Here is a 14,294-nt window from a genome sequence, read left to right as displayed (position 1 = left end):
AAAGAGTAACTTAACAGTCACGACAGAAAGAACCATTTGTTTCTCACAGGGAAGAGCAGATGTATTTGGTGTTCACAAGCAAATCCCTGACCAGTATCATGATGGACCTCCCCACCTCTTAATTTATCCACCGTCAGATGTTAAGGGCCATAGCCCTTTAGTGATGGGAAGCAGACATTCAAAGCTGAACACAGAGAACACTTTGCCTGAAGAGTGTGCAGGCTACATAAACAGGAAAGGAAACAGGCAGGGAGAGGCGGAGTGCCTTTCCCCAGGTCATACACCAGGTCCTTGACAAAGCCAGAAATAGAGCTCTAGCTTCCTGAGCCCCCTGCATCGCACAGCACACCTGGTCTCCCACGCAGTTAGGCTGCAGGCATCACTCTTGTGTGGAGGCACCCCTTTGGACATCGATGCATCTGGACAACAGAGCAGCAGCAACCTCACAGAAGCAGCATCTTTACTCTTCAGAAACTGAAGTTTCGGAGAAAAATTGGGCCAGGAGGTATTACACAGCAACGAAATTTTAATATTCTTCACTCCAAATCAGCTGTCCATCCTTTTCTGGATAGAATTTAAGGGATTTGTTTTGCACTATAAAATTCATAGTTTCTCCTCCCATGTAAGAGGTTATTCTTAACACTGGACATCGCCACCTCAGAGTCTTGTTACATGGTTGTTAAGAAAAAGTCCTATTTTAAACATTAATAAATCACTCCACTAGACAAACATTAAACCAAATATACAGCACTACTGTATCCCCTTCCCTCTGAACAGTGCAAGTATTTCACCCTGGAAGTGATTCTTAGTCAAGCAATCTGAAGTACAGAAATACTAATTATCTGCATATTCAGCATGATGACAGCTGTCCCAAGCTTGTTTACCCACAAGCAGAACTCACCAGGTGAGAATCAGATCTGATTTTGTTTTTCTGGGGCCTTTTCTACCAGATGCAGGGCAGCACTTGAGTTCATTAAGTAACTCACAAAATCAGAGTTGCAGGCAGTGGAATGTCATTCAAGAGCAGCATCTGCATCATCCCCACCCAGCAACTTATATACTCAAGTGCTCTACTTCATACCCCAAGGCCTGTTTGGCCGGGTTAACACAGTAAGTAGGTGGTTTGGTTTCAGTTTTCTTATTTTTACTGTAGCAGAAGGATTTGAATTGTAACCTGAAGAAATTATATATACAGTTTGTTCTTAAGCCTCTGGGCTTCCTTCTCTTCCAGAAGGAGCACACCTCAGCTAAACAAAATGCTCCCCACCCCCCACAGGTTTGAACGAATTACACATCTGTTATTCAGTAGTCACATATTGTTACCTCTCTTTGCAGTAACAACAAACGGTCAAGTACCAAGAAGTGTAACATTTGCGAGTGCACACTGCCTCGGTAAATGCAAACATACAGCACCACCACATCAGTGTCACCAGGAGCCTGTCCTACCTCACGCAATCCTGTGCTACTTTGCTTCTGCCCCTGCCTCCACCCCTGCTCATTTCACCCCATGGCTGAAACGCATCCACCCGTAAAAGCCTCCAAGCCCTGGAGAAGGGAGGCCTGCGGGCAGACTGCTCCCGCCTGCTTCGCATGGTATTTCAGCCCCTTCATCCCTGAGGTTTAATCGTCAAAGTTGAAGCCTTTGCAAGGTGTGCAGCAGAAGTGGCTCAGCCCAGTCTACCAACTCCTGAGGTGAGCGGGACAGGGGAGAAGGCTGCAAAGCACAATTCTGTGCCCATGCCCAGCCGCAGCCTTGCATCAGGTGAGGAAGTGTGGCACCAGGTGTGCTGGGCACACTGTGGCCTGGGGAGGAGGGGGAAGGCTCCACTCATCCCATCTCTGCTCCTGCCCCCCCTGCACACCACAAGGTAATGCATCAGAAAGAGTCCCTATGTTAAGATGCATTACTGTTATTTGGCAAAATCTTGCTGTTCTCAAACACTGGTCTACGCTGGGGCTGAAGAACGAAGGGCCAAATGGTTTGATGATGCACGAACAGCCTGGAGTAAACCAAAGTGGATTAATAACGCTACACCTGGGCAGTTAGTGCACACGCTGCCTATTACCAGGAGGCTGTGAGCCAAATGCCATTAACGTCCAAGGCAGATTGTTATTAGCCCATAACACCCAACCTGTCATGTCTCATTGTTTCATTAACACAGTTCTGGAAAGCCTCTAATAAAGTCAGGGAAACTGTTGCCTCAAAATTAGCAGAGATTACAAGATTTTCCACGTGGATACTGAAGAGAAGAAAAGGAAGTTTATTACAATAATTTTAAGAGCATTAGAGATAACTTTGATAATTTTGCTTCTGATCTAAAGCCCACTTGAAGGCAGTAAACAAGCTCCTACTCTCTTCTTCTGAAACAGTGATTTTATTATTATAAATGATTCTCCCCCACTCATTTCTTAAATTAAATTAGAAGTTGCCCAGCCCAGAAGAAACCTGTAGTGCATATACCAAAAAATTTGCATGGCTGACAAGCTTTGTCTTTGAATCTTCATGAAAGGCATATAATTGTATTTAATGCAATTTATTTGTCATTAAAGAAATAAGCTTTGATCCAAACGTCTTTGCAACAGAGATTCAAAGAAACTGAAACTCCAGGTCTATTTTAAAGTAATGTGCATTTAACATTCATTCCTTTCCTTATCTGATTAGGAAATTTATTCCCTAGCAGATTATAGAAATATAACAAAGAAAAAAAGTTATACTTATGTAACTTTATTAATGCCTCACAAGTTATGGCTGGGTTATTTTGTTGTTTGATTATATTTTTTTAAAAGGGACAGTCTCATCTAATTTAAGCCAAAAGTCTTTGGGACAAAGATTACTGACCATTCCGTCACCCCAGAAAGCTTAAGATAGCACCTAACCAAGTAGGTTTCCAGTGTTTCAGTGGGTCTCAAATGCCAGCTGACAACAATAAACAGAAATTTAACTTGGAAAGAAAGAAAAGAAGAGTTTTGAAAAACTAAATGGAAACACTTTCATGAATTATTTCAATAGCAGTGGCAGCTTGTTTGCATAGAAGTAACTCTGCAATGTGCACAGGGCCAACACGGACATTGTACTTCTATCCACAAGGGAGGAATCGGCTAGCTGGGGGTGGTGTGGCGTGTTGTTTATTTTTTCTTTTTTTCCTTGTTTGGTTTATTCAAGACATGAGCAAAACAAATGCTGCAGAATGTGATCAGTTTAGGGAAAAAAAAAAAAAAGAAAGAGAAAACAAAGACAAAGAAAAAAACTCCTCTCTAATATAAAAAAATAATGTTTTTTCCTCTGCCAAATGCCTCCAGGAAATTTTCTGTGGGAGTTGGGACATTCATCTCCCAGAATCTGGCCCCTAGTGAGGAACTGCAGCATGCCAAGCCAAGAAGACCGGGGCGTGGGGGTGGGGTGGGTAAAAAAGGAAGCAAATTCTACACTGATTGTGAAATGATCTGGATCATCTAATTTCCTATTACGCATGTGAAATATTTCTTTAGAAGGAGGAAAGATACTTAGAAGTCATGATTGCTTAAAAAGAAAGAATGAAAACCTTTAAAGACTGTACTAATTTGACTTTTGAACTGGTTCTCACCCACATGAAAATCAGTTATTACAGCAATTCAAAATCACAACACCCATAGTGGATGGGACCATCTTTTGGCCACATCAGTCTGTGCAGCCTACATTAGCCTGTTTCCAACACCAGCAAATACCAGGTCCTTGGGGAAAAAAAAAAAGTGTAATACTGGCACAAGCATGTGGCAACACCTCACCAGATTACTCTCTTCCAGAGTCAACACAATTCACAGCTCTCCTGGGTTTAAGGAGTCTCACAGGACTCTTGAACCCATAAGAAGTTCTAGCACCTCTAGCCTCTGTTCAACAGCTTAGCTGATGTTACAAACGACCTTCCCTTGCTTTAAAACACAAACCCACTAAAATTTTTCATGTCCCCTGAATGTCGTATTATAAGCAGTGCAAACAACTAATTCCCTTTAATCTTCTCCTTCCCTGCGGCATCAAAAGACTTTTATCCATCCTTTCTCACTTGTTTCTTTCCCAAGAAAGTGCATCCCAAGCCTACCTGCCACTGTACAGAAGCTGTTCAGTGCCTTTGACAACTACTGCTGCTCTGCTCTGAATCTTCTCCAGCTCTGATCTACCTTCTCTGATGCAGAGCTGCCCTTAGCCCTTTTCTGTGCTGCTGGCTTTTGACTATTTATCCCATTGTGTGAAACCTCACTGCAGGCAACAGTGGAACCAAAAGCTCTTCCAAAAATCAGTAGCAAGGCAAGCATCTGGATTTTGTACTCACTCGTTCCTCATGGCCTGGCAAACTCAGTTCTTAAAACATACAAACAAACCCAACACCCCCCAGAAAATCCAGGTTTTCGTTCTAAGTCATGTAATTTTTGAGTGGAGGTAAGTCAGATTTGTTAACTAATGAGTATTTAAAAAAAAAAAATAATGATAAGACAGTCATAGAATAGACTCACTGATACAAACAGCTTAGTTAAATGAAATTTCTAGTGATACCACACTAGTTTGAATTACTACTCCTATGAAGAACCTTTCATTCCAACCAGACCGACATGGTCATGCAGTGAAGACAAAGCTACTTTAGAATGCCTGCACAGCAGAAACAGCTCTAGTCTCAGTGAATTTGTCTCTAAAATACCCTTGTTAATTTAGCCCTACCTCAAAAAGGGGCTGAAATACAATTGTCAGGCTCCTAAGTGCAATAGATCCATTCTGGACAGTCTGGTTTTCCATTTCTTTTTAAGCAACAACTAGCACATGCCTTTGAGTGTCCCAAGAGGTAAACCTGGGGTTCTGAACTCACGTGGAAGGACAGAATTAACTGCTTCTTCAGACATTTTCCACTCTTTTCCTTAGATTCATTGGGCTCTTCATTGAGACGACTATAGAAGTAGATGAGGAAATCATGTGTGTAAGGATGTGATGGGACTGGGGGGTGGAAACATCAGGGTGTGAACTGCATTCCCCCTCATCTTGTGATCACCACTGGTCAGATTTTGCAGGAGGATCCACAGGCTTCTTACCATCAGACCCAGTGGCGGCTCAGGAAAAAACACGCCTGTGTAGCTATAGAGTGCAGGCAAGGAAGTAAAACACAGCTCCACCAGAAAAACATTGGTAAGCAAAAAGTGCCAGCTCCACAGGGTCTGCATTATGATACAGGGACAGCTTCAGGTCCTTCAGATGTGACCCCAAACCATGTAAACTGAAGAAGTCAGGAAGCTTCCCTTTTAACTGGATAGCACGGGTCCAGGCCTTCAGCATGGTTTTTAGGGAATGGTTATAGCTGTGATGACATTTTAAAAAAGCTGTGGAAGCCCAGCCACAGATGCAGAGATGAAGCATTCATAGCATGCATTCTAATAATTTCTGTTTATACAGCTTAGGAAAAAAAACCCACCCTAACTAAAACTAATTCCTTTTTGTGTGGGAATCTGCTCTGGTTTAACTCAAAGGTCATTTTTAAGTCTGTGTGCACTTACAGTGCTAGACAAATATTTGTCAAATATACAGGCTGCTGGTCTCGTTTGAAAGATAAAGGTTATGGGGGAGGAGGGGAGGGAAAAAACCTAGCCAATGCAGAACACAGAACTGAACGAACCTTAAGGAAAAGCATCCATCTGCCAGGAGGAGACACATTCCTGCTAGCAGAGACTGCCACCTTTTGGGGAACGGCTTCGGAGTCCGAGCAAAGCGGATGCTCCATTTTTCCCACAGATTTCTAGGCTTGGTTCTGTATTTGTACATATGTCAGAGTCAAATGGTTTTAATTTCTCAGCTAACTTCCAGTAGGAAAAAAACCCCAACATCTTGCAAAAGGATCCCTAAGCTCTGCTAGGCTCTTTTTTTTTTTCCTCAGTTTCTAAAAAAGGTATATTTTTTTTGCGGTCTGTTTACCTCATCGGCTGAGAGTATTTTTTAATCTGCTAGCCAATTTCAATCAAATTTGATACAGGAAATCTCGGATAAAATCCCAACTCACCTCCCGAGAATTAGCAGCTGAGAAGGTGGGCTACGGTCAAATTCATGCCTCATTTGGGGAAAGCAAAGGAGGAACTTAGCTAGAACACTCCTCGGCTGGTAGCAGCCAGTATGGATGTGCCTCTTCACTAGTCACTGCAAATACTCCTTCCTACCCCAGGCCCCAGTGCTGACCCCAGACATGCAAGGATGGGGCAAACAGGGGTCAGTGCAGTAGGTGAGCCAGCAGCAAAACAGATCGCAGGTCAACTGGATTAAAACATCATTGGCTTTGCTACTCGTTTGGTGGCTTGCCTTGCTGATAAACAGGGACAGAGCCCACAGGGAAAAAATTAAGTACTTTCTGCTCTTTCGATGTGTTTTGTATGGGTGTTTTTATATCACATATGAAACAATTGTTAAAGATACTGGTTTAGGATTTTTGGATATCTTTTACCTGTAGTCAGACATCAAAATAAGTCATCAGGTTAAAAAAAAAAAACATAAAACCCCAACACAACTCCAAAAAAACCCTTCAATAATGCAAAATCCTGAGCTGTTCTAAGAAAAATTATCTTACCACATTTGTTGAAGTAGAAGCAGAAGCAGCAAATTCAGTAATTTCTGCTGTCCTTCTTGCCCCTCTTCCCAGAGGAGGTCTGGGGTTTATTTTCCCTTTTTAAACCTAGCTGCCTGATTTCAATCCCATTTTGACAAAGACAGCGGCCTCAGGGCTATTAGGCTCTTGTAAGAGTCCTGACAATAGGTAGGGAAAGGAAAGACAGCATTAATACCTCATGGAGGGACAGGCTGCAGCCAGAGCTCAGCCACACCATTAGACGCAAGTGGCTGTGCAGGAAACCAGACAGCACATTTTAGCTCACAGCACAATCTGTAGCTGTGCCCCACCGAAATCCCTCTCCTCACCTGCCTTTTTGTTTTTATAAAAACCGGTCTTTGCACTGACACCGGATCTCCTTCACTTGCTCTCTTGGACATGGAACCCTGAGATTTCAAATCACAGCAGAAACTTTCTGTACAGCCCCTCGGGGTAGTGAAGCCAAGGGTAAGTTTCACAGGAGCCTGCACATCACTGGCCAACTAAACCACCTTCCAGCCCTGTGAGTGCTCTCTTCATCACCAGAAAGGAGACTGCAAGGACATCACCCTTCAGAAGGTCGAAAGCACCAGCATGCTCCCCTCGTACTGCAAAAGGGAGTAAGGCAAAAGACTCATCTGATGAGCCTCCCAGAATAGTCTTTACCAGCAAGTCTTCCATTCCACCCAGCTGCTGTCCCTACTAGGCTGTTACCTTCTTTTCCTCTCCCTCTTGCTCCTTGTCCCCATCTGCATTTATGTGAAATTGGATCTGGATGGGAGGAAACAGTGAAGACTGAGATGTTAAGAGCCTCGAAGAGAGTTACTGTAGCTGTCTGTGAATGAAAATAACACTGAGAGGGAGGAGCAATGAACGTCACACAAGAGGTTCAGTGCTGGAAGTGAGAAAGTAGAAAATGTTATTTGTGCAGTATAAGAATTTTTGCTTGCAGGAGGCATGCCACTTCCTTCCTTCTCAGCTTATTTGAAAAGCAGGAGCAGCAGCATGTCAAGCTGCAGAGGGCATTGGAGAAAGAAGGACTTTGACACAGCCATATCAGACCAAACATCTCAGTGTAGCAGGTGCTAAAAAACACCCTGGTCTTCCTGTGCTGCTGATTTTCCTCTCCGGTAAGAAAGGGGAGACAAGAGAGTAAGTTTAGCCTCGTGCCTCACCTGAAACATGCTGAGACCTCACTGGTTAAAAACCACAAGCCTAGGACCTGAAAACATCCAAAGAACACCAGGCGTATCTATCTATCTATATATATATATATAACTACAGGCTGTCCTAGTATTTACAAAACAGTGAGATGTGCTAAACACTACAAGACAACTGACTAGCTACTTATTTCCATTTTCTGTGCGGAAATACCACCATAGTTACAAGTAATTGAAGCCCACATAAATTCAAACCCCAAGCCAAATCTTGCAGCAGCTATTCTAACCTGTAACAAGTACTGTTCTGATTGGATCCAGTTCTGATGGTAGCCAAGGGTCTTGAGAAAAACTGATCTTAAAATGTTTATTCCACCATAGCTTAAAGTCTAAAGCATCTGAGGGAATGATGCTCTTAAAACTCCTGCTATTAGAGTGGCTACATATTCAGCACCTCTGAATTAAGGTTTGAGGTCAAAATAATTTTCCACCCCCTACAGGCTCTGGAAAGAACATGCCCCCACCACCGCAGGAGAATGTTCTCAGACATCAGCTTGTGCAAAGAACACAAAAGCTGGGCATTTTCTAGTCTTAATAGACAGAGGGAGCGTTTACTGCACAGGAAGAACACAGTGGATAACTTATTTCACCCTTGAAAAGCTACTTTTGTTAGAGACAGAAACTCAGAATACCCCTTTTTAAGTTGGATGTCTTTGAAGGATGCCACAACTTTGGTGAGTCAACAAGAGTTAATCAATTAATTTCCTTGTTCTCCTGGAAGAAGAAAAAGCATTTTCTCCATTGGAATTGCTGTAGCAGAACCGACACAAATACCAATTCAGTGAGCTGAAGAACACTGTTGGGAATACGTGACAACTAAAGGCTTGTCTGAATCCATATCCAGCACAGATACAAGATCATGCTGGGGTGAGCCCAAGTTTCCAGTACTCCATCAAGAAGTGACAAATAATTTGACCCCAAATAAGCCAAAAAGTATTTTAGCCCTTTGCAGTTCTCAACCCAAAGGTAGGCAGGCTCACTCTGAGAAGATGCCCCTGAAAACAAGTTAAGCAAAACCAATGTAAGCTGTAATGGTCTTACCAAGCTGCCTACAGCACTGCTCTGGATTGCCTCCCTTCTGCGAGCCTTACTGTCTTCTGCCTGTTGGTATACTTTCAGTGTCAAGGGCATATTTCTCTTGGCCAGGAACATGGATCAGAGGAAGAATCTCTCTGGCCTCAGGATATCCCCTGAAATGGGGCAAAAATCAGGCTCCAGGAGAGCATTGCAGTAAAATAAAATTAACCTCCTAGGTCAGCAGAAATGTTCACATACCTTTTCTGCTTAAAGCAAATAAGCTACTCGCCAAAATCTACCAAGACAGACTTTTAGCAGCAAGGTAGGAGAGTGTTCTGCAAACCAACCAGACTAAGTTTGTCACCTTAAATCACCTTGGAGAATTTTTTCTTTTTTTTAACCTTGACAGATGAATAAAATAAATATTTTGTGTTGTAGGCACCAGAATAAGGTTGGATAAGCAGGTCTACTAGCCCAAGATGCCAGTCTAGCTCAATCTAAACAAACATTTCAATGCTGTTTTAGCCAAAGACAACTTTTAGTCCATATTCCTTCTTGTTGGCCTGGTCATATTACTAAAAAGATGTTACCGGAAACATTTAAGTAGAATACAATTCAAAATCATGTATGATCAGCTAGGAGATTTAAAACACTGCATACTAGCACAGGGGAAGATTCCTACGGTGTTGAAGTACTTTGATGTTGAAATCCCTCCAAAAATTCAGCTTGGTTTGGTCATCTACATCCCTTTTGCTCCTTGGTACTCTACTCTTGTTACATTTAAGCAAATGGTAATGGTTTAAAAGGTTGTTCTATCTCTGATCTTCCATCATCCTCCCTTGTTTCTGAAGGAAGGGGGGAAAAAAATAATAAAATCACTTAAAAGACAGTTGTCTATGCTGGGGTGAACACATCAGCAAGTGTCTTGAATTATTTTTAAACTTCTAGCATTTCCTCCAAAGGACAACCAACATTGGGGAAAAAAGAAAAAAACCAAAACCAACAACAAAACCAAAACCCAAAACAGGTGTAAAAGGAAGGGTCAGTTACAAAGCAGGGATGACACGACGTGAGAGACCCCTCTGAGCCCGCTGCAGCAACTGATAATCTCCAAGAGAGGGCAATCTTGGACTAGAGATGATTCACAGAGGGCGTTCTTCTTAACAGCTGTTTTCTGCCCCGTTTTACTGTATGTACCGAAGAAGCTCGATGTTTAAATAGCAACTGTTCATCAAAAAAAAAATAATCTTGGCTATATGTCAAAAATTACAAGTTAGCCTCTTGCAAGCTTCAAAGGGGAGGGAAATATTATTTCCCATTTACAGATGCTATAACATAAGAAACAGCGTTCTGCACGTGGATTTAGTCCAATAAAAAAGTATACAGTTAAGCACATGCTCATCTTTAAACACACCATCAGTTTTACAGCAGACAACAACACTTTTCCTCGCTCCTGAGTTCACCAGCAGCAAGACCATGGTGAGAGACTATTGCACAAGTTCTGCAGGACCAGATACCAGCACAGAAAAAAAAAATATCTGCAATTTACGTAGCATTTTCCCCCAAAGACAAAGGTTCTTCTGGGCTTTTGTAAAGTGGTAAAATGTTCCACTAATTCCCACTGCTTCCAACCCCTCCATGCTTTAGACTCATTGTTTTGATACTGGTATTTCCAGCCGGAGCACCAGCTGATTGACAGTGGCTCCCAGGCCCTGGAGCCAAGACCCCAAATTTTGGGTGGTTACACTCAGAAGACAACTTCGTTGGAAATAACCCAAGTCCTAAAAGCCATTTATCCCTACTCACACCAATGCCGAAGGCAGAGCCACATGCAGGAAGCAGCACCCAGAGCTCTTGGGGACCAGGGGCAATGGTGTTTGTACTGGAGTCACGCAGAGTAGCAGCGCAACAAGGACAGATGCAGACTGCCCTTCAGGAGCACTGGAGAAATGTTTACCAGACTAGAGACGGAGGAACGGTTGTAAGCATAGTACTGCCTCAGATCAGTTCAGCATCAAGATCCTGATGCACATACATGAGTATCCCACTAAGGCCCTGAGTCCAGCTGCACAGCATCACACTCAACAGCTGCTCTTGCCTTGCAGGTGGCAAAGCCTGCAGACACGTTCACCGCAGTGAAAGAAACTTGACTCTAGTGAATTCTATTCCTTCAACCAGAACCACCCTCAGCATCTTAAGAGATGCACCTCACCCTTTTCCCCCATCTCTTTCTCCTTCAAGCATTCACATGAAGCCATCTTTGTTCATGCTGGTGACCAATTTAACTAAAGTCTGGTTTCATTAATTTCACTAAGCTGTTGAAAAAGGTCACACACTCCATTTTTTTCCCCAGTAAGGTTAACCCACGTGGATATCAGGAGTTTCACAACAGCAGTGAGACTTTTGGGGGCAGAACACACAAAAAAGAATACGGGGGGAGATCTCTTAATGGAAGTTGAAGTTCCTTACTGTGATTTCAGGGGTGCAGAAGGAAGCAAACAAGGACCTATTTTCTCACTTCTGTTACTGCCGTACTCAAAAATCCCTCCAACAAACACTCCACCAGCTTCTGCTTCCAACAGAAGAACACCACGGGAAACACCAAACAACTCAGATAAAAGTTGCTGCCCAGCATGCATACCTGGGAAGTTTTGTGGCTGTAATAAGACTTTCACAGTGGCTGTGAAGAGGCTTTTACAGCTATGCTATCCCACTGGCCTTTACAGTGGTAATACTCAAGTACTTTTGCAAGCCAGAACAGCTAACCCAGCTACCACTGAGGTTAAAAAATGATTTTTCACTGGTTTCAGTGAAAGTTGGACCAGGTTGTAGCATTGAGGCTACCTACTTGGTAAGGTGCTTGGGCAAAAGCACCGAGGCAGGATTTTGAAATTCTCTTCACAACAATAAAGCAACAACGTACCTCAAGAGACCATGGCTTTTAAAGAAGACAAATGATCACTTCAGTAATACACATCCAAAGCTGGATATTTCAAGTAGCTTGAAAGAAGTTGAGTCCTTGAAGTGCTAAGCAGCTACAGTTCCCAAGCTCCAAACCAGAAGAAAGGAACCCAAAAGCACAGAGTTAATTAACCTAATCACAGAACTACAAACACCTGATTTTGTAGGGAAAAGGCAAGAACACATGTGTTTATGCCAACACAGTGCATGTCTACAGAGAGGTAAAGTATCTTGCTTTAAACATGCAATACATGTCAAAGCTAGCCCTTACACAACCAAGCACAGACAAAAGAGTAATCCAAGAACATTACAGTAATTTAGGCCAGGTGGTTTGGGTCTTTGGAAAAAAAACGAAAGACGATAAAGAGCACTGGGATTTAGGGTGTGAGGCTCCTCTAAGGAAGCTGAGCCCACACCTGGCTGTGATCAGTTGCATCCCAGGTGCAAGCACTTCACCAGTCAGGCCTCACTTACCACCACTGAGAAGAAGGACCAGGCACCTGCACACACAACCACACACTTTTTACACCCTGGTTTTGTAAATCAGAGAGTCATCTCCACAACTGTAATGCAACTAGGAACTTAACTCATTCTGTAAGACTTACAAAGCAGTTTATAAAGCTGAAGGCTGCAAGCGGGACCTAAAACATTTTTCTCCAGCAAAGCTTATATTAATCTAAAAAAGGGGTATCAGAAGACCCAAAACTCTCTTCTCCCCACTTGCCCCAAACCCAGAGCACATGCAGTACCTAGAAGCTGGCTGCTCATGACTGCTAACAAGTGTACTTTAAACCAGTGGCCTTTAAACCAGTCCCAAAGAAGACTTGGAGCAAAAGCATCCAATCTAGAATAACAGCAACCCTTTATACAACTAGCAGAACTGCACCTAACATTTGCCACAGACAAATTGCTCCATAAAACAAGGCGGCAGGAGTCCCACCTTCACTGACACCACCCTTCTCCCCTGCCCTGTGCCTGCCCAGCTCAGAGTGGCAGGGAGCACACCTGACCACACACAGGTTGCTGAGCAGCTGGGACACTTCTGCACTTCAGCAAAAGAAATTTCTTTTTCCCCTCCTATCCCACCTCACCCCTTATAATTACAACTTGCAAATCATTCTTCACAAACTATTACAGGTTTTTTAATCGGAGCAACACTTCCTCTGGGACTGTGCAGGTGAAAATAAATGAAAATAACACTGCACTCTTCAGAGCATGAAAACCCACCTATAACACCCCTCTCCCTCTTACAGAAAGGCTTGTATCACTCACCCCTGCATCGCACTGAAGCTCTCCAACGATTCTTCGTCTCTTGCTCTGAGAGCCAGCCAGTGACGTCCCTTCGGCTGTTGCTCCCCGTGCTCTCAACCTGCCCCCGGCCCTGCCCTGCCGTGCGGCAGGCGGGGCTGGGCTCCCGCCACCGCCCCACGCCGCTCCCGAGCGGCTGCGCGGGCAGCCCCGGGGTAGCGCCGGGGCAGTCCCGGGGCTCACCGGCACGGCGAGGGAGCAGCTGAGTCGGACGCGTGTCGCAAGCGGCGCGGCGGCCCGCCTTCCAGCAGCGCCGAGGCGCAGGGTGCGTGCCCTTTGAGGCTGCTGGGCGGGCGCGGGGAGCCGCAGGGTCTGGCTGATGCGCTCGGCTGCGGCTCGGCGGGCCCGTTCTGCTTCCCTTCAGCTGCGCTGCCCTTGCCCTCGGCCCCGCTCCTCAGCCTTCCGCTGCAGGGGAAAAGATAAATAAATAAATAGATAGATTAATTAATAAAGGTTTTGATCAGGTTTGTTAAGCGTGTTTACAGGTAGGAGCATAGTTTGGGCTCAAAATGTACAGCTGAGGTCTGAAATCAGCAATTAACTGAAAAGAGCCTGAGCAAACTTTTTGCAACAAAGCTGACCTCACAGCCTTTCAAAAAGCCCCAGCTTCTAGTTCAGAAAAAACTCTGGCTAGAGGGCCCCAGGATGAAGTTGCTTAACAGGAAGCAAGTTTCAGCTGTCTTGTGGGTTGGAGCCTTCCTTTCGCTTCCAGGTTTGCCCCTGGATTTGGTGCAGCCAGCCTCCTTACGGCAGAACAATAAATGAGTGCTGTGACGTGTAGCCTTGACTAGTAGGTGAATTAGCAAACGTTTTGGTTTGCCAAGATCAGTAATTCCCAACTCAAGCACTAATAAATCACAAATTAACTGCCAAAATCTATGGGAATTGTGACATTATTTTTAATCATCAACTGGGGGCTCTTCATAGTGGCTTCTGAAACTTTTGAATAGCTTTATGCTACAACCCAGAGGGTTAAAAAGCTCTTTTTGCTTGCTGTGGTTGTCCTGAAATCAAACCAGCTGTAAAATACTGCCTACTTTTAGGATTAAAATAGCTGAAACCACCAAGTTCCCTGTGGTTTTACATGAAAACATACGTTTTGTGATGAGTGAGCCTACTGTTGTAAAATAAGGGTATAGGGCACAACCAGGCAACTCAAAGGGTGTATTTGTCACCCCAGCAAAGGGCAAGAGCTGATCAA

The 14,294-nt window shown here is 43.9% G+C and overlaps 1 long non-coding RNA gene across 1 annotated transcript in view; it reads right to left on the bottom strand.

The window, feature by feature from the left end:
• Window positions 1–13,570, bottom strand: part of LOC119156117 — a 40,537-nt gene extending 26,967 nt beyond the window's left edge. Inside the window, exon 1 of the long non-coding RNA XR_005106975.1 lies at window positions 13,058–13,570. This is a non-coding gene — a long non-coding RNA (uncharacterized LOC119156117). The remainder of the gene's footprint in view (window positions 1–13,057) is intronic.
• Between the last annotated feature and the right edge of the window lie 724 nt (window positions 13,571–14,294).

Source organism: Falco rusticolus, chromosome 12, assembly GCF_015220075.1.
Source record: "Falco rusticolus isolate bFalRus1 chromosome 12, bFalRus1.pri, whole genome shotgun sequence".
Lineage (NCBI taxonomy): Eukaryota > Metazoa > Chordata > Aves > Falconiformes > Falconidae > Falco > Falco rusticolus.
This window is presented reverse-complemented; position numbering and strand designations above follow the sequence as displayed.